Source organism: Prionailurus viverrinus, chromosome A3 (assembly GCF_022837055.1).
Source record: "Prionailurus viverrinus isolate Anna chromosome A3, UM_Priviv_1.0, whole genome shotgun sequence".
NCBI lineage: Eukaryota > Metazoa > Chordata > Mammalia > Carnivora > Felidae > Prionailurus > Prionailurus viverrinus.
In genome coordinates, this window is record NC_062563.1 from 13,846,746 (window position 1) to 13,871,051 (window position 24,306).

At 45.0% G+C, this 24,306-nt stretch overlaps 1 long non-coding RNA gene across 1 annotated transcript in view; it reads left to right on the forward strand.

Annotated features, from left to right (window-relative positions):
- LOC125162499 (uncharacterized) overlaps positions 1 to 22,572 on the forward strand; it is a 37,582-nt gene extending 15,010 nt beyond the window's left edge. Inside the window, exons 2-3 of the long non-coding RNA XR_007151058.1 lie at positions 21,023 to 21,330; positions 22,313 to 22,572. This is a non-coding gene — a long non-coding RNA (uncharacterized LOC125162499). The remainder of the gene's footprint in view (positions 1 to 21,022; positions 21,331 to 22,312) is intronic.
- The last annotated feature ends 1,734 nt before the right edge of the window (positions 22,573 to 24,306 follow it).

The following is a 24,306-nucleotide window of genomic DNA, read 5'->3' on the forward strand; positions in this document are numbered from 1 at the left end:
CCTGAAATTAAGCCTCAAAGGCTTAAGCCACTTGGCCAAGGCTAAGCAGTGGTAGAGTTGGGATTTGGACATGAACTCCCTTTCCTCTGAGTTGACATATAGTCGCTGATCAATAAATATGGTGTATAGGAGCACCGGGGTGGCTCAGTCGGTTAAGGGTCTGACTTCAGCTCAGGTCATGATCTCGCGGTCCGTGAGTTCAAGCCCCACGTCAGGCTCTGTGCTGACAGCTCAGACTCAGGAGCCTGCTTTGGATTCTGTGTCTCCCTCTCTCTCTGCCCCTCCCCTGCTTGCATCCTGTGCTCTCTCGCTCAAAAATAAATAAATAAGCATCCTTAAAAAGTTAAAAAAAACAAATATCATGTACAAATAAATGAAGAAAGTGCCAACTTACAGAAAGGGAGTCTCAGTCTACAAGGATTCTTGATCCCATCCACAGCAAAAAGTAATAATAACAAGATAGCAATATTTCATCCAGCAATACTGAAAAATATTGAAAATGTTTGCACCCATTTTACAGGTGAGGAAACTGAGATTCAGGAAAGTTAACTTCTCCGCTAGTCTACAGGCATGGCAATATTTTGTCTGGCTTGTGACTCCCATACCTCAAGCCTAGAGATACCAGATGAACAGTTTCGTATGCTTGATCAAAATTCAACAAGCTCATCCATAGAGTAAGCAGTGGAGATATCATTTGAACCCAGATCTCTCTGATTCCAAAGACTAACTCCAAGGTATCCATATACTGAGGAATAACAAAATTAGTAGGGAGATAATCTGGGTACACTGATCCTATATTAGAAGCAGTTAGAGCTTTTTGCTATAATGATTTGAGGAATTAGTCGGGAGTCACATTTGTAAGAAATACAAGCCCGATTTAAACTCGCTTAAACAAAACGCTGGGGCGATATCAGACGTAGGTGACTCCAAGGGCTCCTGGCTGTCAGTATCCGGTCTCTCTGTCCTCTTAGGTCTTTTCTTCCATGTTAGCTTCACCCTCGAAGATTTCTCCACACGTCACTTCCAGGTTCCTTCCCACCAGCCTAGCAACCCCAATGGAAAAAGGAAATGCTGGGGTGCCTGGGTGGCTCAGTGGGTTGTGCGTCTGACTTCGGCCCAGGTCATAATCTCGCGGTTGGTGAGTTCGAGCCCCGCATCGGGCTCTGGGCTGACCGCTCAGAGCCTGGAGCCTGTTTCAGGTTCTGTGTCTCCCTCTCTCTGCGCCCCTCCCCCGCCCGTGCTCTGTCTTTATCCCTCTTTCTCAAAAATAAATAAACAATAAAAAAGAAAGAAAGAAAAAAGGAAATCCCTTTGACAAACCTTCCAAGAAAACTTCTGAGGTGGGCTCTCATTGGCTCAGCCTGAATCACTCCAAGCCAATCACTTTGGCCAGAGAGATGATGCTTTCATTGATTAGGCCTGGGTCACATGCCCACTCCTGGATCGTGGGGTAGGGTCTTCCCAAACCACATAGTGGCTTCTTTTTCTTTTTTTTAATGTTTATTTATTCTTTGAGAGAGAGCAGGAGCAGGGGAGGGGCAGAGAGAGAGGGAGACACAGAATCCGATGCAGGCTCCAGATTCTGAGCTGTCAGCACAGAGCCCGACGCGGGGCTTGAACTCACCAACGGGGAGTTGACTTGAGCTGAAGTCTGACTCTGCTGAGCCGCCCAGGCACGGCCACGTAGTGCTTTCTAAGGGTGGAGAAGGGCTGGTTCCCCAACAGAGAACTGGGATGCCATTACCAGGGGCGTGCAAAATAGATACTGAGCTGGCTAAATGAACAGACAGGATTTGGCTTCTGTTGTTACTGATCACAAAAAAAAAAAAAAAAAAAAAGGCTGTAAGAAGAAACTGTCAATAAGATCAGTGCAGAGATACCCTTTCAATTGAAAGAAGAATCAACAAACTCATTGGAAATAAGTCCCGGAGGGCCTAGAAGCCATTTTATAGGTGAGAAAACTGAGGCCCAACATCTTTGCTTAAATGCCACCTTCTCAGAGAAGTCTTCTCCACCACCTGATCTAAAATAGCCCCCACACACCAGTCCACCCCTCTCTGCTTCTCATTAGCAGTGCGCCCCCCACTGTAAAAGATAAATTGGGGGGGACACCTGGCTGGCTCGGTCATCTCCGCATCATGAGTTCGAGCCCACATTGGATGTAGCGTTAACTTAAAAAGCTAAAAAAATAATAATAATAAAGCAAATATCTGTCAAAGATTTTACGTAACTAGTGAATTAATAAAGGAACCAGTAAGATGTTAATATTGAATCAAAGGAGAATCCAAAGACGACTTCTTTTTAGGCAGTTCAGCAACGCTGAAACGAAATTGCTAATAGAGACAAAACGGATCAATGTCCGCAGGGCAACATGTGATGTTTGGAACTATCTCTTCCATAGGGTGCAAACCGACTGGGTCTGGGTCGCCAATGGACAGAATTCATTTGCATCTCTACGGGCAAGGATCATTTGCATTATTATCAGTTTGGGACAAATTGCAGAGTTGCAAAATAGCTCAGAGACAAAGCCGGACACAGAACCCCATAGAATCAGATGACCCGAAAGGTCCCCCTTTTTCCATACTTCACTAGCATACGCTCTCTTCTCATTCACCTTCAAGCCATAAACTGGAAATCCAAGGAAACTGAAGGAATGTTCGGTTAGCCAAGACTCTCTTAGTTGCAAAGAACAGAAACTCAGCTCACACTGGGTTGAAAGAGAGTTCTTTGCTTTATCCTTGGTAGTCCGGATTACGGACTGAGTTCAAGTACAGCTGAATCTAGGAGTTCAGACAATGTCATTGGGAGCCTACCTTCTCGATCCCTTGGCCCTGATGTCCCTTGTTTTGATCTCCCACCCAGGGGACCCATTCCTCCCTGGTGGGGAGGTGGGGGGCAGGGGGCAGGGGGACTTGGAGCTCCAGCTTTTTATATTCAGTTTGATAACCCAGGCATTCGGGCACTCAGTGCTAACGACTCCAGCAAAAGCCCAGGACTGAATCTCTGCTTGATCTTAACCAAAAGGCTGAGAAATGGCGACCCCCACCCCACCCCACCCCCTGCCTCCACCCTGCCAGGACTGGATCTCAAAGGCTCTGATGGGCTCAATTTCGGTCATGGGTTCATCTCCTGAACCATGGTCACGTGCCCACTCGTAGAGCCAAAGAATGGACTCAGCTCTTCCAAACTGCGTGGATGGAGATGGAGAAGGGAGAGTTTTCCTGGAGGAAAATCAGGATGCTGTGATTTGACATAATTGTATGGCAGATGCTGGCTGCCCAAATTTTAGAATCAACAGCCATCACAACGTAATCTTACAGAGCACTCTGTTAAATAATAGGCAGGCAAGTATTTCTGGTTCCAGGGGAAAGAATTGCACTTTCTAGAGTTCACAAACATAACCTCTCAGTTCCGTCCTTTTATACATCGACCATAGAGCAGAAGCTAGGATTTTAGAAAAACGGAATTCAGGGGCACCTGAGGGGCTCAGTCGGTTAAGCCACAGGCTTTTTTTTTTTTTTTTAATGTTTATTTATTTTTGAGAGAGACAGAGTGCGAGAGGGAGAGGGGTGGAAAGAGAGGGAGACACAGAACTCGAAGCAGGCTCCATCCAGGCTGTCTGAGCTTTCAGTACAGAGCCCGACGCGGGACCCAAACCCACGAACCGGGAGATCATGACCTGAGCGGAAGGCGGACGCTTAACCCACTGAGCCACTCGGGCACCCCAAGTGAGGAACTCATAATTTCTGCTCTGGTCATGATCCTGCAGTTCATAAGTTGGAGCCCTGCATCAGCCTCTGTGCGGAGCCTGCTTGGGATTCTCTTTCTCCCCTCTCTCTCTCAGCCCCTCCCCTGCGTGTGCTGTCTCTATCTCTCTCAAAATAAATAAATAAACATAAAAGAAAAAAATGGAGTGCATATTAATACTGTCACACCCGAAATGCCTGGCTGGCTCAGTCGGTGGAGTGTGCAACTCTTAATCTCAGGGTTGCAAGTTCAAGCCCCACGTTCGGGGGAGAGATTACTTAAAAAGAAAATCCTGGAGGGGCGCCTGGGTGGCTCAGTCAGTTGAGCCTCCGACTTCAGCTCAGGTCATGATCTCACGGTGGACGAGTTCGAGCCCCGTGTTAGGCTCTGTGCTGATAGCTCAGAGCCTGGAGCCTGCTTCCGATCCTGTGTCTCCCTCTCTCTCTGCCTCTCCCCCGTTCATGCTCTGTCTCTCTCTGTCTCAAAGATAAACATTATTAAAAAATTTTTTTAAAAAGAAAAAAGAACATCCTGGGGCGCCTGGGTGGCTCGGTCGGTTAAGTGTCCGACTTCAGCTCAGGTCATGATACGGAAGTTGGTGAGTTCAAGCCCCAAGTCAGGCTCCGTGCTGACAGCTCAGAGCCTGGAGCCTGCTTTGAATTCTGTGTGTGTGTCTCTCTCTCTCTGCCCGTCCCCCGCTCACACTCTGTCTCTCTCTTGAAAATAAATAGACATAAAAAAACACCCAGTGTGTCGAGGTGTTGTATTTTTGGGTAGCGTATCATTACGATGAGTTCATACTGGATTAGAGTGGGCCCAAGTCCTTACTACAGGAGAGACAGACACACAGAGAAAGCGCGTGAAGACAGAGGCAGGGTATCCGAGCGATGTAGTCACATGCCAGGAATACCAAGGATTGCTAATGACCACCACGAGCTGGGAGGCAGGCCTGAAGCAAAGGCTCCCTCGGAGCCTCCAGAAGGAACCACACCTGCAGACACTTACTTTCAGACTTCTAGCCTCCAGAAGTGTGACCTAATCAATTTCTGTCATTTTCAGCCAAGATTATAATGGGTATTTGTCACCCCAGCCACAGGAAACTAATGCAAGCCTGTTCCTATTTCTAAAGAGGGAACGATGAATTGGGTCCCACTTTTTCTTAAATGTCAACTCATATGGAAGTTAAAGCAAGATTAATCACGTTTGTTTGATGCCTACCTTGGAGGCATCTTATCAGCCACCATCATGGAAGTTGTCTTCTCTGTCCACGTGGCAAGCTTTTGAGACAGATTCCACCTCCCTCCTCTAGGGGGCGCCTGGGTGGCTCAGTCGGTCAGGCATCCACTCTTGATTTTGGCTCAGGTCATGAGCTCACGGTTGGTGGGTTTGAGCTCCATGCTGACGTCATGGAGCCTGCTTGGGATTCTCTCTCTCCATCTCTCTCTGCCCCTCCCTGCTTGTGAGCTCTTTCTCTCAAAATAAATAAACGTTAAAAAATAAAAAAATAGGGGTGCCTGGATGACTCAGTCGGTTGAGCATCCCACTTCAGCTCAGGTCATGATCTCACAGTCCGTGGGTTCGAGCCCCACGTCGGGCTCTGTGCTGACAGCTCAGAGCCTGAAACCTGCTTCGGATTCCGTGTCTCCCTCTCTCTCTGCCCCTAACCGACTCACATTCTGTCTCTGTCTCCTTTAAAAATAAACATTAAAAATTGGGGCGCCTGGGTGGCTCAGTCGGTTGGGCGGCTGACTTCGGCTCAGGTCACGGTCTCGCGGTCCGTGAGTTCGAGCCCCGCGTCGAGCCCCGCATCGGGCTCTGGGCTGATGGCTCAGAGCCTGGAGCCTGCTTCCAATTCTGTGTCTCCCTCTCTCTCTGCCCCTCCCCCGTTCATGCTCTGTCTCTCTCTGTCTCAAAAATAAATTAAAAAAACGTTAAAAAAATTAAAAAAAAAAACAATGTATAAAAATAAACATTAAAAAAATTTTTTTTGGCTGGATACATATTTCTTTCTTTTTTTTTTTTTTGCTTTTTTAAAATTTTAACTTGTTTTATTATTTTTTTTTAAATTTACATCCAAATTAGTTAGCATATAGTGCAACAGTGATTTCAGGAATAGATTCCTTAGTGCCCCTTACCCATTTAGACCATCCTCCCCCCTCCCATAACCCTTCCAGTAACCCTCCGTTTGTTCTCCATATTTATGAGTCTCTTCTGTTTTGTCCCCCTCCCTGTTTTTATATTATTTTTTGCTTCCCTTCCCTTACGTTCATCAGTTTTGTCTCTTAAAATCATCATATGAGTGAAGTCATATGATTTTTGTCTTTCTCTGACTAATTTCACTTAGCATAATACCCTCCAGTTCCATCCACATAATTGCAAATGGCAAGATTTCATTATTTTTGATTGCCGAGTAATACTCCATTGTATATTTATACCACATCTTCTTTATCCATTCATCCATCGATGGACATTTGGGCTCTTTCCATACTTTGGCTATTGTTGATCGTGCTGCTATAAACATGGGAGTGCATGTGTCCCTTTGAAACAGCACACCTGTATCTCTTGGATAAATGCCTAGTAGTGCAATTGCTGGGTCGTAGGGTAGTTCTATTTTTAGTTTTTTGAGGAACCTCCATCCTGTTTTCCAGAGTGGCTGCACCAGCCTGCATTCCCCCTCAAAAAAGTTTTTTGAAGGAAGGAAGGAAGGGAGGAAGGAAGGAAGGAAGGAAAAAATAAAGAAAGAAATATTACCTATAAAGTAGAAAATTGAAACTTCCCTACAATGACAATTACACAGAATTATGTATTCATTTGGGCAGGGACAGGGTGGGGACACAGGAAAATGAAAATAAAATATGCAAAAGGGAGGTGAGACGTGGATGCTGTTAAATGTTAACTGCCTCGGTCAGCCTAGTGTTGAGAGCAAAGGTCTCAAGTCAGACATACCCATGTTCAAATCACAGAGTCACAACTTACCTGTGTAACTTAACTTCTCTGAGCATCAGTCTCTCCCTCCGTAAATTCGGTTTTTTACTACTGCTTCTCAGCCTGAGGTTTAGATAAGGTGATGTATAAAAGGTCCCCCGCCATGGAACTTGACACATAATAAATGAGCAATCTATTCTGGCTTTAATTTTTTCTATTTAATTTTTTCTATTTAGTTTTCTTAAGTTTATTTATTTATTTTGAGAGAGAGAGAGAGACAGTGTGTGTGTGTGTGTGTGTGTGTGTGTGTGTGTGCGTGCACACACAGGTGAAAGTGGGGTAGGGGTAGAGAGGGGGGAGAGAATCCAAAGCAGGTTCCACACTTCCAGTGCAGAGCCCAATTCGGGGCTCGAACCCACCAACCATGAGATCATGACCTGAACTGAAGTCAGACGCTCAACCGACTGAGTCCCCCAGGCATCCATTTAATTTTTTAATAAAAAAACATTCATAAGGTTCAAAAAGCAAAATGAAGGGCTCCTGGCTGGCTCAGTTTGTAGAGCATGTGACTCTTGATGTCAAGGTTGTGGGTTTAAACCCCATGTTGGGTGTAGAGATTAGTTAAAAATAAAATCTTAGGGGTGCCTGAGTGACTCGATTGATTAAGCATCTGACTTCGGCTCAGGTCATGATCTCACAGTTCGTGAGTTTGAGCCCCACATCGGCTCTCTGCTGACAGTGCCTGCGATTCTCTCTCTCCCTCTCTCTCTGCCCCTTCTCCGCTTGCTCAGTCTCTCTCTCGCTCAAAGTAAATGAATAAACTTAAAAAAAAAAAAAAAAAGGCAAAGTGATCCAAAGAGGGACTTCTTCCCTCCCCCCTACAGCACTGGTAAACACGTTTGTTAGTTTCTTGTGACTACTTCCTCTGTGTCTTTAAGCAAACATAAATACTTAGCCCTCTTATACAAAAGGGGGCATTCCGCATAATTTTTTTCCGCACTTTGACTTTTTCATTCACCAACGTATCCTGGAGATCATTCCCTAGCAGTACTCAGAGAGCTTCCGCATTCTTCCCTTATCACGGTACACCATTCCAGGGTCTCGGTCTCATTCCCTGTACATGGGAACTTTATTTCCACTCTTGCAATGACCAATGATTCTACAACGAAAAACTTTGTACTCACCTTCTTCTGTATGTGCACAGGTATATCTGTGATATACATATTTGAAAGCAGAATTGCTGGGGCAAAGGGAAAATGCCAGAGTACTTTTTTTGAAAGATTTTGTTTTCTTGGGGCACTTGGATAGCTCAGTCAGTTAAGCATCTGACTCTTGTTTTCATCTCAGGTCATGATGTCACAGTTCGTGAGTTCAAGCCCCACATAGGGCTCTGTGCTGGCAGCATGGAGCCTGCTTGGGATTCTCTCTCTCCTTCTCTCTCTGCCCCTCCCCTGCCCCTGCTCTCTCTCTCTCTCTCTCTCTCAAAATAAATAAATAAACTTTACAAAGATTTTATTTTATTATTAAAAATAATTTTTAATGTTCATTTTTTTGAGAGGGAGACAGACAGACAGAGAGAGAGCAGGGGGAGTGCAGGAAGAAGGAGACACAGAATCCAAAGCAGGCTCCAGGCTCCGACCTGTCAGCACAGAGTCCGATGTGGGGCTGGAACTCACAGACCACAAGATCATGACCTGAGCTGAAGTTGGACGCTCAACCAACTGAGCCACCCAGGTGCCCCATTATTATTTTTTTTTAAGCAGGCTCTGTGTTCAGCATGGGGCTCAAACTCACACCCTGAGATCAAGAGTCACATGTTCTACAACTGAGAGCCAGCCAAACCCCTCAGAGTACTTTTGATACGTATTGGTAAATTGCCCCACAAAGGTTGCCCCCAGAGATGTATGCCAGTGTCTGTTTTCCTACCTCACCAACACAATATGCCCACAAGATGGTTATTCTTCTGTTCTGTTGTTGCAATGTGGTTTGTGCAAAAATCTTTTCTCCTTGCTACATTTTGTCTATAGATACAAGGATAGTTATCTCTCATTTTCTTTTTCTTTCTTTCTTTCCTTCTTTCTTTCTTAAGTAAGTTCCATGCCCGATGTGGGGCTCGAACTCCCATCCCTGCGATCAAGAGTCACATGCTCTACTGACTGAGCCAGCCAGGCGCCCCTCTAACTTCATTTAAAGAACAGGCTGTCGGGGCGCCTGGGTGGCGCAGTCGGTTAAGCGTCCGACTTCAGCCAGGTCACGATCTCGCGGTCCGTGAGTTCGAGCCCCGCGTCGGGCTCTGGGCTGATGGCTGGAAGCCTGGAGGCTGCTTCCGATTCTGTGTCTCCCTCTCTCTCTGCCCCTCCCCCGTTCATGCTCTGTCTCTCTCTGTCCCAAAAATAAATAAACGTTGGAAAAAAAAATTGTATATCCGTGAATGTGCCGGAAAATAGAATAAAAATGGCCAAAGACCAAATCAGTGTGTGGGAATATCAGAGCAAGGGAATTCTTCGGAATATGGAGCTGAAATTTTTCAGCAAAAAGTGCTTAGAAATTTTTTCTAAGTGCTTTAGACCCACATTTCCATATCAAACAAGCGTAACCCTTCCAACAAAAATGAATTCAAGATGTGTGCCAGAAAAATGAAAATGGAAACCAAAACAAGCAAAAAGGCACGGCATGCGAGAGGTGGTGGAATGAACCTAAGAATGCATGACATATGGGCAGCAGGCCCAGGAAGACATAAGAACAAGAAATTAGAACAGGAAGTCAACGGGCTGTATGAAAACCGCCATAAAGAAGAAAGTTGAGTTTTTGTTCCACCCAAATTATATGGCTAAAGACCTCGATGTTCTCAAAGCAAAAGGTAAAAAATAATAAAATGAAATAAAATAAAATTAAATTAAATTAAATTAAATTAAAAAAATAAAATTAAATTAAATTAAATTAAATTAAATGAAAAAAATAAAAATAAATAAATAAAATAAAATAAAATAAAATAAAATAAAATAAAAGTGTCTCTTCTATCAACAAGGATTTTAAATACTCACTGTGGGAATTCGGTGTGCGGAGTTGGTTCCACAAGTTATGGAACATTTGAGAAGCCGGGAGACCAAGAGGCAGGCAGGGATTAGGGACAGCAGGAAACAGGGGTGTGCTGGTGAACGACCAACTGGTTTTTGGAAACAAGCCCTGATTTGTCGTGTGTTCCAATTTGGAGACGTAAATACTCCCACCGTGGCCGATTTCGAGCTGCCAACAGGAGGGCACTGAGCATGGAAAAGGGAAAAGGTGTGTACGATGAGTTTCTGTGAGCTGGGACGTGCCAGCTTCAGCACCTGTTGGTAGAAAGGTACCACCCTACCCTCGGGACAGCGGGGGATTTAACAGGAGCCCTGGGATCAGGGCCACTTGGTGGAAGAAGGAACCAGAGAGGAAGATCTATTTCCCTTTCAGTGGGTCCCGTAGCGTGGTTGTTTTGCAGTGGGAAATATTCACATAATCCTATGATTATAGATGCTGTTCATTCAAAGTTTAGAATCACATCATAAAACAGCCTACTATGTCCCAGGCAGGCAGTCATTCTAGTTCCCAGGAAGACAGAAGTGAACGAAATAAAGTCCCTATATTAACACATCGTAATTTGTTGATTCGTTCACCAACTGATGGGCATTCGGACTGGTTTCAGTTTGGGGCTACAATGAAAAAAGTTGCTATGGGGGCGCCTGGGTGGCTCAGTCAGTTAAGCGTCTGACTTCGGCTCAGGTCATGATCTCGCGGTCCGGGAGTTCGACCCCGCGTCGGGCTCTGTGCTGACAGCTCAGAGCCTGGAGCCTGTTTCGGATTCTGTGTCTCCCTCTCTCCCTCTGACCCTCCCCCGTTCATGCTCTGTCTCTCTGTGTCTCAAAAGTAAATAAACGTTTAAAAAAAAATTTTTTTTTAAAGTTGCTATGAACTTTGTTGTACAAGCTTGCATGGACAAACGTGCTTATCTTGGGTACATAGTTACGAAGGGGGGGGGGGTGCTGTGTTATGTTAGTCTTGTGTTTGACTTTATAAGAAATCACCATCGCTTCTCGGCCTTTTGGCTAAGATCAAGTGTATAAGAAATCGTCAAAGTTTTCCAAATTGGTTGTACTGGGTCATACTTTTATATTTTATATTGGTATCATTATATGTTGTATCGCCCCACCATCCACACAGGTGGATTCTGGTTTCTCTGCATCATCACAATTCCTTGTTATTTTCAGCTGTTTGTTTGTTTGTTTGTTTTATGCCATCAGTCAGTAGAGCATGTGCCTCTTAATCTCAGGGTGGTGAGTTCAAGCCCCACGTTGGGCATGGAGCCTACTTAAAACTTAAAAAAAAATTTTTTTTTAATTAAAAAAATTAAGTCATCAGGTTTATTGAGGTCTAATCTACACATAGTGAAACTCATCCTTTTTAGTTCTATAGGTTTTGACAAAACGTATATAGTCATGTAACCACCATCACAATCAAGATATAAAATATCTTGGGGCGCCTGGGTGGCTCAGTCGGTGAAGCGTCCGACTTCAGCTCAGGTCGTGATCTCGCTCTTTGTGGGTTCGAGCCCCGCGTCGGGCTCTGTGCTGACGGCTCGGAGCCTGGAGCCTGCTTCAGATTCTGTGTCTCCCTCTCTCTCTGCCCCTCCCCAATTCACACTCTGTGTCTCTCTCCTTCAAAAATAAACATTAAAAAAAAAAAAAGATATAAAATATCTTGGGTGGCTCAGTCATTAAGTATCTGACTCTTGATCTCAGCTCAGGTCTTGATCTTAAAATTAAAAAAAAATTTTTTTTTTTTAAAGATACAGAATGTCAGGGCGCCTGGGTGGCGCAGTCGGTTGAGCGTCCGACTTCAGCTCAGGTCACGATCTCACGGTCCGTGAGTTCGAGCCCCGCGTCAGGCGCTGGGCTGATGGCTCAGAGCCTGGAGCCTGCTTCCGATTCTGTGTCTCCCTCTCTCTCTGCCCCTCCCCCGTTCATGCTCTGTCTCTCTCTGTCCCAAAAATAAATAAACGTTAAAAAAAAAAAAATTAAAAAAAAAAAAAGATACAGAATGTCTAGGTAGGATTGCTGAGTCATATGTTAACTGAATGTTTAACTTTATAAGAAACTGCTAGGAGCTCCTGGGTGGCTCAGCTGGTTGAGTGTCTGACTCTTACTTTCAACTCAGGTCATGATCTCAGGATCATGAGATCAAGCCCTGAGTCAGGCTGCAGCCTGCTTGAAATTCTCTCTCTCTCTCCCTCTGCCACTCTCCCCCACTCATGCTCTCTCTCTCTCTCCCTCTTCCTAAAAATTAAAAACAAATATATATAAGAAACTGCCAAACTCTCTTCCAAAGTGGCTGTACCATTTTGCATTGCCACCAACAGTGAAGGAAAGTTCCAGCTACTCCACATTCTTGACATCACTGAGCCTTGTTTGTTTGTTTTTTAACTCGTTTTGTTAAATGTTTTTATTTATTTTTGAGAGAGAGACAGAGACAGAGTGCAAGTGGGGGAGGGGCAGAGAGAGAGGGAGACACAGAACCTGAAGCAGGCTCCAGGCTCTGAGCCACCCAAGCGCCCCTAAAAACCTCATTCTAACAGGCGTGTGGTGGTGTTTCCTTACGGTTTTTAGTTTGCATTTCTCTGATGACTAATGAAGCTGAGTATCTTTTCATGTGCTTACTGGACATCTTATCTTCACGTTATTGAATTGTAAGAGTTCTTTACATATTCTAGATCCAATTCCTTTGTCAGATATCTGTATTGTTTGTTCGTTTGTTTTTTTTGAGTGTTTACTACTTATTTTTCAGAGAGAGACAGAGAGAGAGTACGCACAAGTAGGAGAGAGGGGCAGAGAGAGGGAGACAGGATCCCAGGAAGGCTCCCTGCTGACCGCAGTGGATTGACTCAGTCCTGAGTCGGGCCCCACACTGAGCAAGGAGCCTGCCTAAGATTCTCTGTCTCTCTTTCTCTGCCCCTCTCCCCCACTCGTGTCCACACTCTCTAAAATAAAATTTTTTAAATATAAATAAATACGTATGGTAAGGAAAATAATCTTATAAAAAATTAAATTAAAAATGGAAAAAAGCCTGGGTGGTTCAGCCGGTTAAGCGGCCAGCTTCAGCTCAGGTCATGATCTCATGGCTCGTGGGTTCAAACCCTGCATTGGGCTCTGCCCTGACGGTCTAGAACCTGCTTGAGAGTCTCTCTCTCTTCTCTTTCTGCCCCTCCGCACTTGTGCTCGCTCTCTCAAAATAAATCAATTGATTGGGGCACCTGGGTGGCTCAGTCGGTTAAGCATTCGATTTCGCTCGGGTCACGATCTCACGGTCCGTGAGTTAGAGCCCCGCGTCGGGCTCGGTGCTGACAGCTCGAGCCTGGAGCCTGTTTCGGATCCTGTGTCTCCCTCTCTCTCTGCCCCTCCCCCGTTCGTGCTCTGTCTCTCTCTGTCTCAAAAATACATAAACGTTAAGAAAAATTTTTAATTAATTAATTAATTGATTGATTCAACATTTTTTCAAGATAAAAGATCCTTGCCCGTCTCAACTGGGTCCTATACTTTCTTCTAGGAGCTTCTAATTTTAGCTTTTATATTTAGTTCTCTGATCTATCTTGAATATTTTTCATGTATGGTGCGAGGTAGGAGTTGGGTTCACCTTTTTCAGTATGAATATCTAATTGTTCCAAGAACATTGGTTGAAAAACAAAGGTTTTTTTCCCTCATGGAATTATCTCACTGCTCTGGTTGAAAAGCAGTTGGCCATATATATGTTAGTCCAAACCGGCCTCTCTATTCTCTTCTGCTGATCTGTGTATCCTTACTTCTTGTCCCTTTTGAAACACGCGAAGTGGCCCAGGGTACTCTATCACACAAACAAAATAGTCCTTTTACATACAACAAGTATTTTCTGAGCCTAGTCTGTACCAGTCACTGAGAATATAATGGTGGTCAAGACCCAACATTTTCCTTTTCCCTCATGGAGCTTGGGGTAGTGAACATCTGCTGGGTTTTGCCTGATCACGATCCTATCCCCTTCATAGAGCAACAGGTTTTTAATTCTCCCCTGGGGAGCCACTGTCCATCCACCCCGATCCCATGTGATTCAGATGTGGCGAACCTCAACATCACCTTCCCAAGGTGAACAGACAACTCAGGTGTGGCCAATAAGCACCAGCACTAGGACATCTTTCTAGAACTACCAGGAAGATGTTGTTTTCTTGCCCTCACGGTTTTTGCAGTCGGAAAGCTGAAGGGGACCACTATTTCCTGAGATTGGTGCCAATATGGAGGGCATCAGAGTTTATAGGTGGAGACTGATAGATACCCACCATTTGAGCACACCTGGTTCCAGCTATGCCTGAAGCTCATGAAACTCCTGGGCTTTCCAATTCTGTGAGTCAATAAATTCTTCTTCTTCTTCTCCTTCTCCTTCTTCTTCTTTTTAACTTAAGGCTATTTGAGTTGAGCCTTCTTCCCCCTGCTAAACATAAAGGAATTAACACACGCAGTAAGAAAAAAGGCAGGGTCACCATGGGCATCTCAGGGAATTTCCCTGGTCAACTTTTGAGGCAATTCCTATTGAATTCCCTCCTCTCAGATACCTCAGTCCAACCCCTCCATCCAATCAATCAACAAGTCCCTGGAGAGCAGTATTTTTCACACTGAGGGTTATGACCCACTAGTGAGTCATGAAATGAATGTAATGGGTTATGGCCGGCACTTTTTTTTTTTTTTTCCAATGAAAGAAAATAGAATAAAAGGAGTAGAAAATATCAGAAGGCACTGCATGTTGCAAGGCTAAGTATTTTATAAAACTTTTCTTCCTGTAGCGTGCATGTGCGAAGCCTACGTTAAATGTGTTCCTTCCCGTGAGATGCAGTCAGAGAAGTTTACAAACCACCACCTTAAAGCGCTTTGTGGCAAACGTGACGGGCTGCCAAAGCAACAGCCACTACCCTCCTTTCTGTTTGCGAAGAGAACTGTGGTTTTGTTCAGGAATGGAAACAGCCGTGTGTTTACGGGGAAGTTGAGCTGAGTGGAGTTAGGGGAGGGGGTAAGCCCCTCCATAGCCCAGGAGTGAGTTCTGATTGATCTAAGCCAGTGGCTTCCCAAAGCGTGGTCCAAGAGCCACTGGGAGTCCCTGAGACCTTTTCAGGGGATCCACCGGACCCTCCTTTTTGTGATAACGTATCTCCGTGAGGCCAGAATTTCTTTCTGCGTTTCAAGCAAAACGACATATCACGATGGATTGAATGCAGAAGGAGAAATTAGAATCTGGCTTCTTCTATTAAATCAGACATTAAAGAGACAAAGAAAAATGTAAAACAATTTCACTTTTCCACCAATTAAAAAAAAATTTTTTTTTTAATGTTTATTTTTGAGAGAGAGAAGAGAGAGACAGAGTGTGAGCAAGGGAGGGCAGAGAGAGAGAGGGAGACACAGAATCTGAAGCAGGCTCCAGGCTCTGAGCGGTCAGCACAGAGCCCGACGCGGGGCTCGAACCCACGAACTGTGAGATCATGACCTGAGCCGAAGTCGGATGCTCAACCTAGTGAGCCACCTAGGCGCCCCTCCACTAAGTTTTGTTTGTTCAGGTGGAAAAAAAAATGCCATTTTCATTTAAAAAAATTGTTATCTAACTTACCTTTTTTAATTAAAAATTAATTAAATTAAATTAAGTAATTAAAATCTTTTAATTAAAAAAAATTTTTAATGTTTATCTTATTATTTTTGAGAGACACAGAGAGAAAGAGTGTGAGCAGGGGAGGGACAGAGAGAGAAGGAGACAGAATCTGAAACAGGCTCCAGGCTCTGAGCTGTCAGCAAAGAGCCCAATGTGGGCCTCGAACCACAAATTGTGAGATCATGACCCGAGCTGACGCTTAACCGACTGAACCACCCAGGCGCCCCTTTAAAAAAAATTTTGTTTACGTGTATTTATTTTTGAGAGAGAGAGAGAGAGAGAGAGAGAGAGACAGACAGAGTGCGAGTGGGGGAGGGGCAGAAAGAGGGAGGCACAGAATCTGAAGCAGGCTCCAGGCTCTGAGCTATCAGCACAGAGCCCAATGTGGGGCTCGAACTCACAAATGGTGAGATCATGACCTGAGCCGAAGTGGGACACTTAACCAACTGAGCTGCCCAGGCGCCCCTAACGTAACACCTAAAGGATAATTTTAAATGAACCAATGATCACGTATATTTAAAATTTTCAGTTTTGGGGCGCCTGGGTGGCTCAGTCAGTTGAGCCTCCGACTTTGGCTCAGGTCATGATCTCACGGTTCATGAGTTCGAGCCCCGCATCGGGCTCTGTGCTGACGGCTCAGCGCCTGAAGCCTGCTTCGGATTCTGTGTCTCCCTCTCTCTCTGACCCTCCCCCATTCATGCTCTGTCTGTCTCTGTCTCAAAGATAAATAAACATTAAAAAAAAATTTTTTTTAATAAAATTTTCAGTTTTAACTTCTAATACAGCAAACATCAATCAATGTAACCACGTCATTAATAATATTTAAGACTTTGAAAACCACCAGCTTCAGCCAGTCGTGGTGGTCTCCTCCCCCTCCCCTTTGCCAGTGATTTTCTCAGGAATGTGATACAATTCTAGAAAATGGGACTTAAAATCCACTGGGGACTTCTGAGAAAGTTTTCCTTCCAGGAGAAAAAAAGAAGAGCTGCGTGAAAGGGAACAGTCACTGTTCTTTTACTCCACTAGGATAATGTGCACGCGGCGTGATGCCTGGAGCTGTGGCAGCCATATTGTAACTGTGATGTTCCAACGCTGGGAACAGGGTCTACACTCTAAGGACAGCAGAACGAAGAGATGGAAAGAGTATGGGTCCCTGAAGACAGTATTGAACCTCTGTATCCACTAGCACCAGGCCACCTATCTCTGGATTTCTTGTTTTGTGAGACAAAATATCTCTCCCTGCTAGATTGTAAGATCCACTTGGGCAGAGTTTTGCCTTGATTTGGGGATGTTTTACTGTTTTAATCACTGATCTGTCACCAGCATCCCAGCCTATGCTGTGCATGACCTAATTTATAGCCCCACCTCAACAAGGGATTATCTCTGTCTCAGCACTTCTCCCTGTTTTGTTTTTAATTGCCTCCACTAGAGGTGGAGATTAGGGACTTATTAGTTTGGGTACTAGATCTTGGCTGCTATAACAAAGAGGCCTTAAGTTTATTGGCTCAAAAAGAAAAAATCAAGTTTATTTCTCTCTCACTTACCAATCCAGGCTTAGGTGGTTCTAGGTTACTAGCATTGGCAAACTCAACACAGAGCTTCAATCTCTGTGTCCAAGGTAGCTGCACTAGCTCCTGCCATCACATCTGCATCCCAGCCAATGGTAAAAGGCAGGAGAAAGGGCAAAGAGGGAACATACCCATTCCTCTTAAGGGCATGAACTGAAATGAGCATACATCATTTCTGCTCACATCTCACACAAACTCACACGAACATCTCAGAGCTCAGTTACGTGAACACTTAGATCCAAAAGAAAAAAAAAAGGCTCAGAAATGTAGTCATCAACTGGACAATCTTGTGCCAGCTGAAACTCATGAGTTCTATTATTAAAGAAAGAAGGGAGAAAATGGCTACTAGCCATCAACCAGCTATCTTTGCTATGGTCTGGTTTGATTTGTAGCTGTATCTTCAGAGCCTCCAACAGGGCTTGACACATGGTGAATGTTGAGGAATATTTAAAGAAAGAAAGAAGAAAGGGAAAACAAAACAAAAAACCAGAACCCAAGATTCCTGCCCATGATGACTGTGCCACGAGTCTGGAGAGAACTCAGATGAAGAATTAAAGTACCACAAACAATACAAAACAGTACTTGCTGGGGTGCTAAATCAATTAATATCGTCTCTGCAGGGTAGGGGTGCCTGGGTGGCTCAGTCGGTTGAGCGACCGACTTCGGCTCCGGTCATGATCTCACGGTTTGTGAGTTCAAGCCCCGCGTCGGGCCCTGGGCTGACGGCTCAGAGCCTGGAGCCTGCTTTGGATTCTGTGTCTCCCTCGCTCTCTCTGCCCCTCCCTCGTGCTCTGTCTCTGTCTCAGAAATAAATAAACATTAAAAAAATATATATTGTCTCTGCAGGGTAAACCATTTTTTCTGGCTCCACAACACCCCTCAACTTCCTCATTTCCATAGAAGCTAACTCTCTGGACTGTGACCCACTCCATGGGGCAAAATCTCCGTGGCCCTTCACCCGTGTTCACTTTCTCATGGACCCCAAAAAAAAAAAAAAAATAGTGACAACAGTGGAGAGTAGCTGGACAATTGCAAAGCTTCACAAACTCAGAGACCCATGTGGGTTTAGCCTTGGAGATGTCATAGTCAAGAAACAGTTCAACGGGGGCACTTGGCTGGCTCAGTCGGTGGAGCATGGGACTCTTGATCTCGGGGTGGTGAGTTAAAGTCCCACGTTGGGTGTAGAAATTACTAAAAAAATTTTAAAAATGAAGTTAAAAACAAAGGAAACAGTTCAACAGCCAAAAGACATTAAAAAGGAACTGCATTTCCCATACATATCTCTTAAGAACATTGAAAGAAATTCCCAGCAATACTAATTAGAAGTCCCTGTCTTTTCTGGCCTCCCCTCGCCCCCACCCCATGCCTTTCAACGGCTCCAAGTTCTTCTCCCTCCTCTCAACCTGTTAGACAAGAGGTTCTCGGGGCGCCTGGGTGGCTCAGTCGGTTGAGCAACCCACTTCAGCTCACGCCATGATCTCACGGTTTGTGGGTTCGAGCCCCACGTCGGGCTCTGGTGCGAACAGCCCAGAACCTGGAGCCTACTTAGGATTCTGGGTCTCCCTCTCTCTCTGCCCTTCCCTGCTCATGCTCTATCAAAAATAAACAAACATTAAAAAGAAAGAAAAAGGAGAAGCACCTAACCTGGCTGACTGATTCGTAAGTTTGGCTGCACATCTTGACAGTTTAGAAAAATCTGGATGCCAGGGCACTTGGCTAGCTTAGTCAGTGGAACATGTGACTCTTGGTCTTGGGGTTGTGAGTTTGAGCCCTACCCTGGGTGTGGAGATTACTTAAAAATAAAATCTTTTTTTTTTAATTTATTTATTTTTGAGAGAGAGAGAGAGAGAGAGAGAGTGTGTGTGTGTGTGTGTGTGTGTGTGTATGGGGGAGGGGCAGAGAGGGAGACACAGAATCCACAGCAGGTTCCAGGCTCCGAGCTGTCAGCACAGAGCCCGAGGTGGGGCTCCAGCTCACGACTGTGAGATCATGACCTGAGCCTAAGCTGGACGCTAAACCGACCGAGCCACCTAGGTGCCCCAAAAATAAAATCTTAAAAAAAAATTGGGGGGCACCTGGGTGGCTCAGTCAGTGAAGCATCTGACTCTTGATCTTGGCTCAGGTCATGATCTTGCGTTCATGAGTTCAAGCCCCGCGTTGGGCTCTGCACTGGCAGCTTGGAGCCTGCTTAGGATTCTCTCTCTCCCTCTCTCTCTCTGCCCCTCCCGTAATGGAGTTCTTTCTCTCTCTCTCTCTCTCTCTCTCTCTCTCTCAAAATAAATACATAAAACTTAAAAAAAAAAATCTGTATGCCCAGGCCATACCACCAGCCAGTTAGGTCAGAATCTGTGTTTGAGGCACCAAGGCTTAGGTGTTACGCATCGAGGTTTGAACACTACTGGTCTAGCTCTTCATCCTTTCTCCCCTTGACTTGAGACCCCTTCTGCAACCGTGAATGAATCACACTCAAACTGAGTTAAAAAAATTTTTTTTTTAACTTGGGGAGACTATTTACGACTTGAAGCACTGAAATAAAATGTCCAAAGTAATTCCGTCTTCCACCCCTGGCAGAACCTGGTCACCAGAACCTTTCACTCCCTCCTGCTCTGCTTCTCCCTGGATGGGCTTGCCTCTCTCCGTGCGATGGCGAAGACAATTCCAAGAAAGGAGCGTGCCCTTGACAGTTTCAGCAGCCCAGGGTAGTTAGTGAATCCTCTGATTGGTCCCGCTTCGGGTCATGTGTCCAGCCCTGAACCAATCACAGTGGCCAGATGACTAATGTCCTCTGATTGGGTAGGCCCGTGGCGCCCATCCACAGCAGGAGTTGATCCCAGACGAGGAACCAAATGGGATGGCGATGTAGGTGGGGTGGTCCCTTTGACGAATGATCAGCGGGTAAAAATACAGACATCTGCTCCATAGCTTCCCCTCTGTCTCCTAGCTCATTCTCCGCGTCGTAAAAGTCCGGAGAAACCAGTGGGCAAAGGCCATCTCCTTTGAGGACCTCGGTTGCCCAGGAGGCGAAGACTGAATGCTCTTTCTTTTGGGGGCAGGGATGCTGTAAGCACTTATATTAATTATTTAATCACATAAATTAATATGGAAGATTCGGGATATATTTGGGGGGAGATGCTGAATAATTCATACTTGAATCCTAACGCATACATATTATAATGCCAGATAAGTGGAAAATTATACACCAGAAACATCGTTCATGCAAATATGCACCTTTACATTCCGCACGAACGAGGCATCACGGATTAATTGATAATGAGGAAGCCAAGGCAATAGTAATTCTAATTCTGTGTTTAGTTCTGTTTGATTCATTAGAATGCATTAAAAGTAAGTTTATGATTGAAAGTTTTTATACGTGCATATTATGCACACGTGCATAATTTTGCATACAATCATAAGGGTGACCATATCGTATGTATTGGGCGGGTTTCCTTTTCTAGGGAAATCGTCCCTCCAGGTGACCTGGCAGAAAGCACGTCAGTGATTGTGCAATATAGTATGGGGGGGGGGAGCGGGGTGCTTCTATTTTGTGGTGTGGCTGTACCATGATGTATTCAACCACTCCCTAAGGATTAATATTTGCTTTGCCATTTTTTTAATCCTTTTTTGTTTGATTTTTTTCTTTTGAGTAAGCTCCGCACCCAACGTGGGGCCTGACTGCACCACCCCGAGATCAAGAGTCGCGTGCTCAACCGCCTGAGCCAGCCAGGAACTTTGTTCACCGTGTTTGCCACTGTGAATGATACACTGTAAATCTTCCCTCACCTATATCCATCGGTTCGTAAGAATGGAAGCCATCCCGTAGAAACGTAAAAATGTTAAAAGATACTGGGGCGCCTAGCTAGCTCAGTTGGTGGAGCGTGGGATCCTGGTGTTGTGAGTTCGAGCCCCACACGGGGTGTAGAAGTTACTTAAATAAATAAAACTTTAAGAAAATGTTAAAAGATCCTGCCCGAAGGCTGTAACCATATAGAAACGTGTAAGGATTTTCTCATATGGCCGCAAGCAATAACTCTCATGGTTCTTTCTTTTTCTTTCCTTCCTCCCCCTGCTCCTCCTTCTCCTTTAAAATTTAGGTGAAATTCACATGGCGTAAATTTAACCATCGGTGATCTTTAGCACAATCGTAGCGTTGTATCACCACTACCTAGCTCATCACCTAGGCCTGAAATATTTTCATCACCCTAAAAGGAACCTTGCGCCTATTTGTGTCATTCTCCATGCCTCTCTCCTTCGGGCCGCTGGCGATCATTAATTAATCAGCTTTCCTTTCCTGTGAATTCACCCATTCTGGGCACTCCATACCGACGACGTCCTACAGGAGGCGTGTGACTTCTTTCACTCAGCGTGGTGTTTTCCAGGGTCATCCACACTTGATCCACAGGTATCAGTACCTCCTTCCTTTTCGAGCCTGGATAATGGGCCAGTGTACGAATATAACACCTTCCGTTTACCCATTCATCAGTTGAGGGACATTGGGGTTGTTTCTACCTTTTTTGGCTTTCGTGAATAGTGGTGCCACGAACATTTGTTCGTGCGGGTATTTCTTTGAATACCTGTGTTCAATTATTTGGGGTCTATCCCTAGGAGTGGAATTGGTCATAATTCCATAGTATGGTCAAAATTACCATAAAACTGGTAACTTTATATTTAACTTTTGGAGGAAGGGCCGAGCCGTTTTCCACAGCCGCTGCCCCAGTTTACATTCCCATAAGCAGCGCGCGAAGGTCTGTTTTCTCTTCTTCTAAAGATTCCAGTCACTGGATTAGGACGCACGCTCATCCAGAGTGACCTCATTTTAACTTGATTCCATCTGCAATGACCCTATTTCCAAATAAGGTCACACGCACAAGCAGAGGATTAGGACTTGAGCATACCTTTTGGGAAGGCACAATTCAACCCGCGATGGGGTGTAATACCTTTTAGTCCACAGGAAATAGAAGCTGCTGCTGAGAACCGTAACGAATTCAAGATAACACCAAGAACAAAGTGTCTTTTCCTTAAATTGTACGAATTTCAGCTACGTATGCAAAGGCAAGGCCATCAAGCACTGAGGGCTAGCCAGATGGACTTGGCAGAACACGGGTGTGGATAAGTTGGCTAATTTTAGTTCATGAATACTGCATTTTAATAACCCTTAATAACTCACGTAGTGAATTACTATTAGGTCTCCTGTGGGCGTACACAGACATGAAAAATTATTTCAGCGTCCATCATTTAGGTGCAAAACCCGAAGGAAGGACAAGAGATTTCAATGTTCCAAACACCGTGGGTTTTCTGAGTTTTCTTGTGGCGGACACAGCCAGCCAGCAGGCTAAGCCAGCAACTGCTCCCAACCTTTGACTCTCCTCTTCCTCCTGTTTTAGAAGCTGGAAAGCTCCTCTGCAGCTCGTTGCCAACTATGCTGGTGGATTTCCAGGAATATGTTCGTTTTCCTGATAGAAGGGACAGATGCGACTGGCTCCAGCCCCTCCCCTACCTCTTCCTGCCTTGAACACTGACACGATGCCTGGAGCTACAGCAGCCATGTTGCTGCACCGTGAGCTGAAGGCCAAGGGGATCACAGAGCACCTGAACCTGGTACCATTCAACCAGCAACAGCAGCTACCTACTTCCAGATTCCTTGTTTTGGGAGAAAATACAAGCCACTCTGAATCAGGCTGTCTGCTGTTTGTAGCGCCCCCCCCCCCCAACTCTCACAGATTCATTTCTTACGCTACTTAGACACGACAGTACAATGACATAATTATATTTATGATTTCATTTTGCTTGGCAATTCAAAAGCCAATTCCCCAAAGTCAAATCTTAATGGGCTCCTTGAGAGTTGGTGCCCCCAGGTTTCTTTCTTAATGAATTGGAAATTTGGGGCTTGAAAATAGAGATAAAAACAAATCAGACCCTCCCCTCCAGGCTCCCATCACAGAGACTGATCTTCAAAGGGACCACCCAAGTCACCTAAGTGCCATGAGGGGCCAATTACACCTGTATCATCCAGGTGGCTTTTTCCTCTTCTTACCCAGGACTATACAGGGATCGCCGAATTCTGTAGGGACTTGGACATCCCACTGACAATTGTCAGGCACTTTTAATCTCTCCTGCACTGCTGCAGACTGAGCAAAGAAGCTTCCACTATCGGAGCGCCTGGGTGGCTCAGCTGGTTGAGCGTCCAACTTCAGCTCAGGTCACAATCTCATGGTTTGTGGGTTCGACCCCTGCATCAGGCTCTGTGCTGACAGCTTGGAGCCTGAAGCCTGTTTGGATTCTGTGTCTCCTTCTTTCTCTGCCCCTCCCCCACTCACGCTCTCTCTCTTTCTCTCAAAAATAAACATTAAAAAAATAAACTACACGTATTACTTTTTTTTTCCCTCTATGTATTACTTTTGTTTATGAGCAAAAAATCCAAAGGCACGGGGCACGTGGCTGGCTCAGACAGTATAACATGCAACTTTTGATTTGGGGGTTGTAAGTTCAAGCCCCACGTTTGGTGCAGAGATTACTTAAAAATAAAATCTTTTTTTTTTTCTTTTCTTTTTTTTTCTTTGAGAGAGAGAGAGAGAGAGAGAGAGAGAGAATGCCAGTGGGGGAGAGGAAAAGATGGGGAGAGAGAATTCCAAGCAGGCTCCATTCCAAGCCACCCGGGTGCCCCCAAAATAAAATCTTTAAAAAAAAAAAATCCAAAGGCCAGGAGAGCCTGGGGTGGCTCAGTCAGCTGAGTGTCCAACTCTTGGTTTCGGCTCAGGTCATGATCTCACGGTTCCTGGGGTCGAGGCCCGAGTTGGGCTCTGTGCTGACAGTGGGGAGCCTGCTTGGGGCCTCTCTCTCTCTCTCTAAAACAAAAAAAATGAAGAGCATAGACTCTTGATCTTGGGATCACAAGTTCAAGCAAGCCCCTTATTGTGTGTAGAGATTATTTAAATAAATAAATACACATAGAAAGAATGGATGGCACTAATGTGCTCACTCTTAGGATTTCTCAGTACCACACTCTTCGTAAAAACAAGCACAAAGGGAAACATCCCTGGAAAAGCTGGAGAACAGAAAGCCTTATACCTGCTCGTCTCATTTCCATCTCTCTAGGGGGACAACGGGGGGGGGGTTCAGATACCTTCCTCGTTTAAAGAGGAAGCGATTGGTCATTGTCTGGAAGCGAAAGGAACAAAAATAAACTATGGTGAATGAGCTTATACATATCTTAGCCTGAAGACTTGAATTAAAAAAAAAGGGATTTTTTGAGGCCCATTTTCTCATTAATGGGCCTTCCCAGTACTATTTCATCTGAACTCCTGGAGAACTCGTGGGGGCATATAACACTGGGTGGCTATTTCTGATGTGTTATTTATTCCCATGGACTCATTCATTC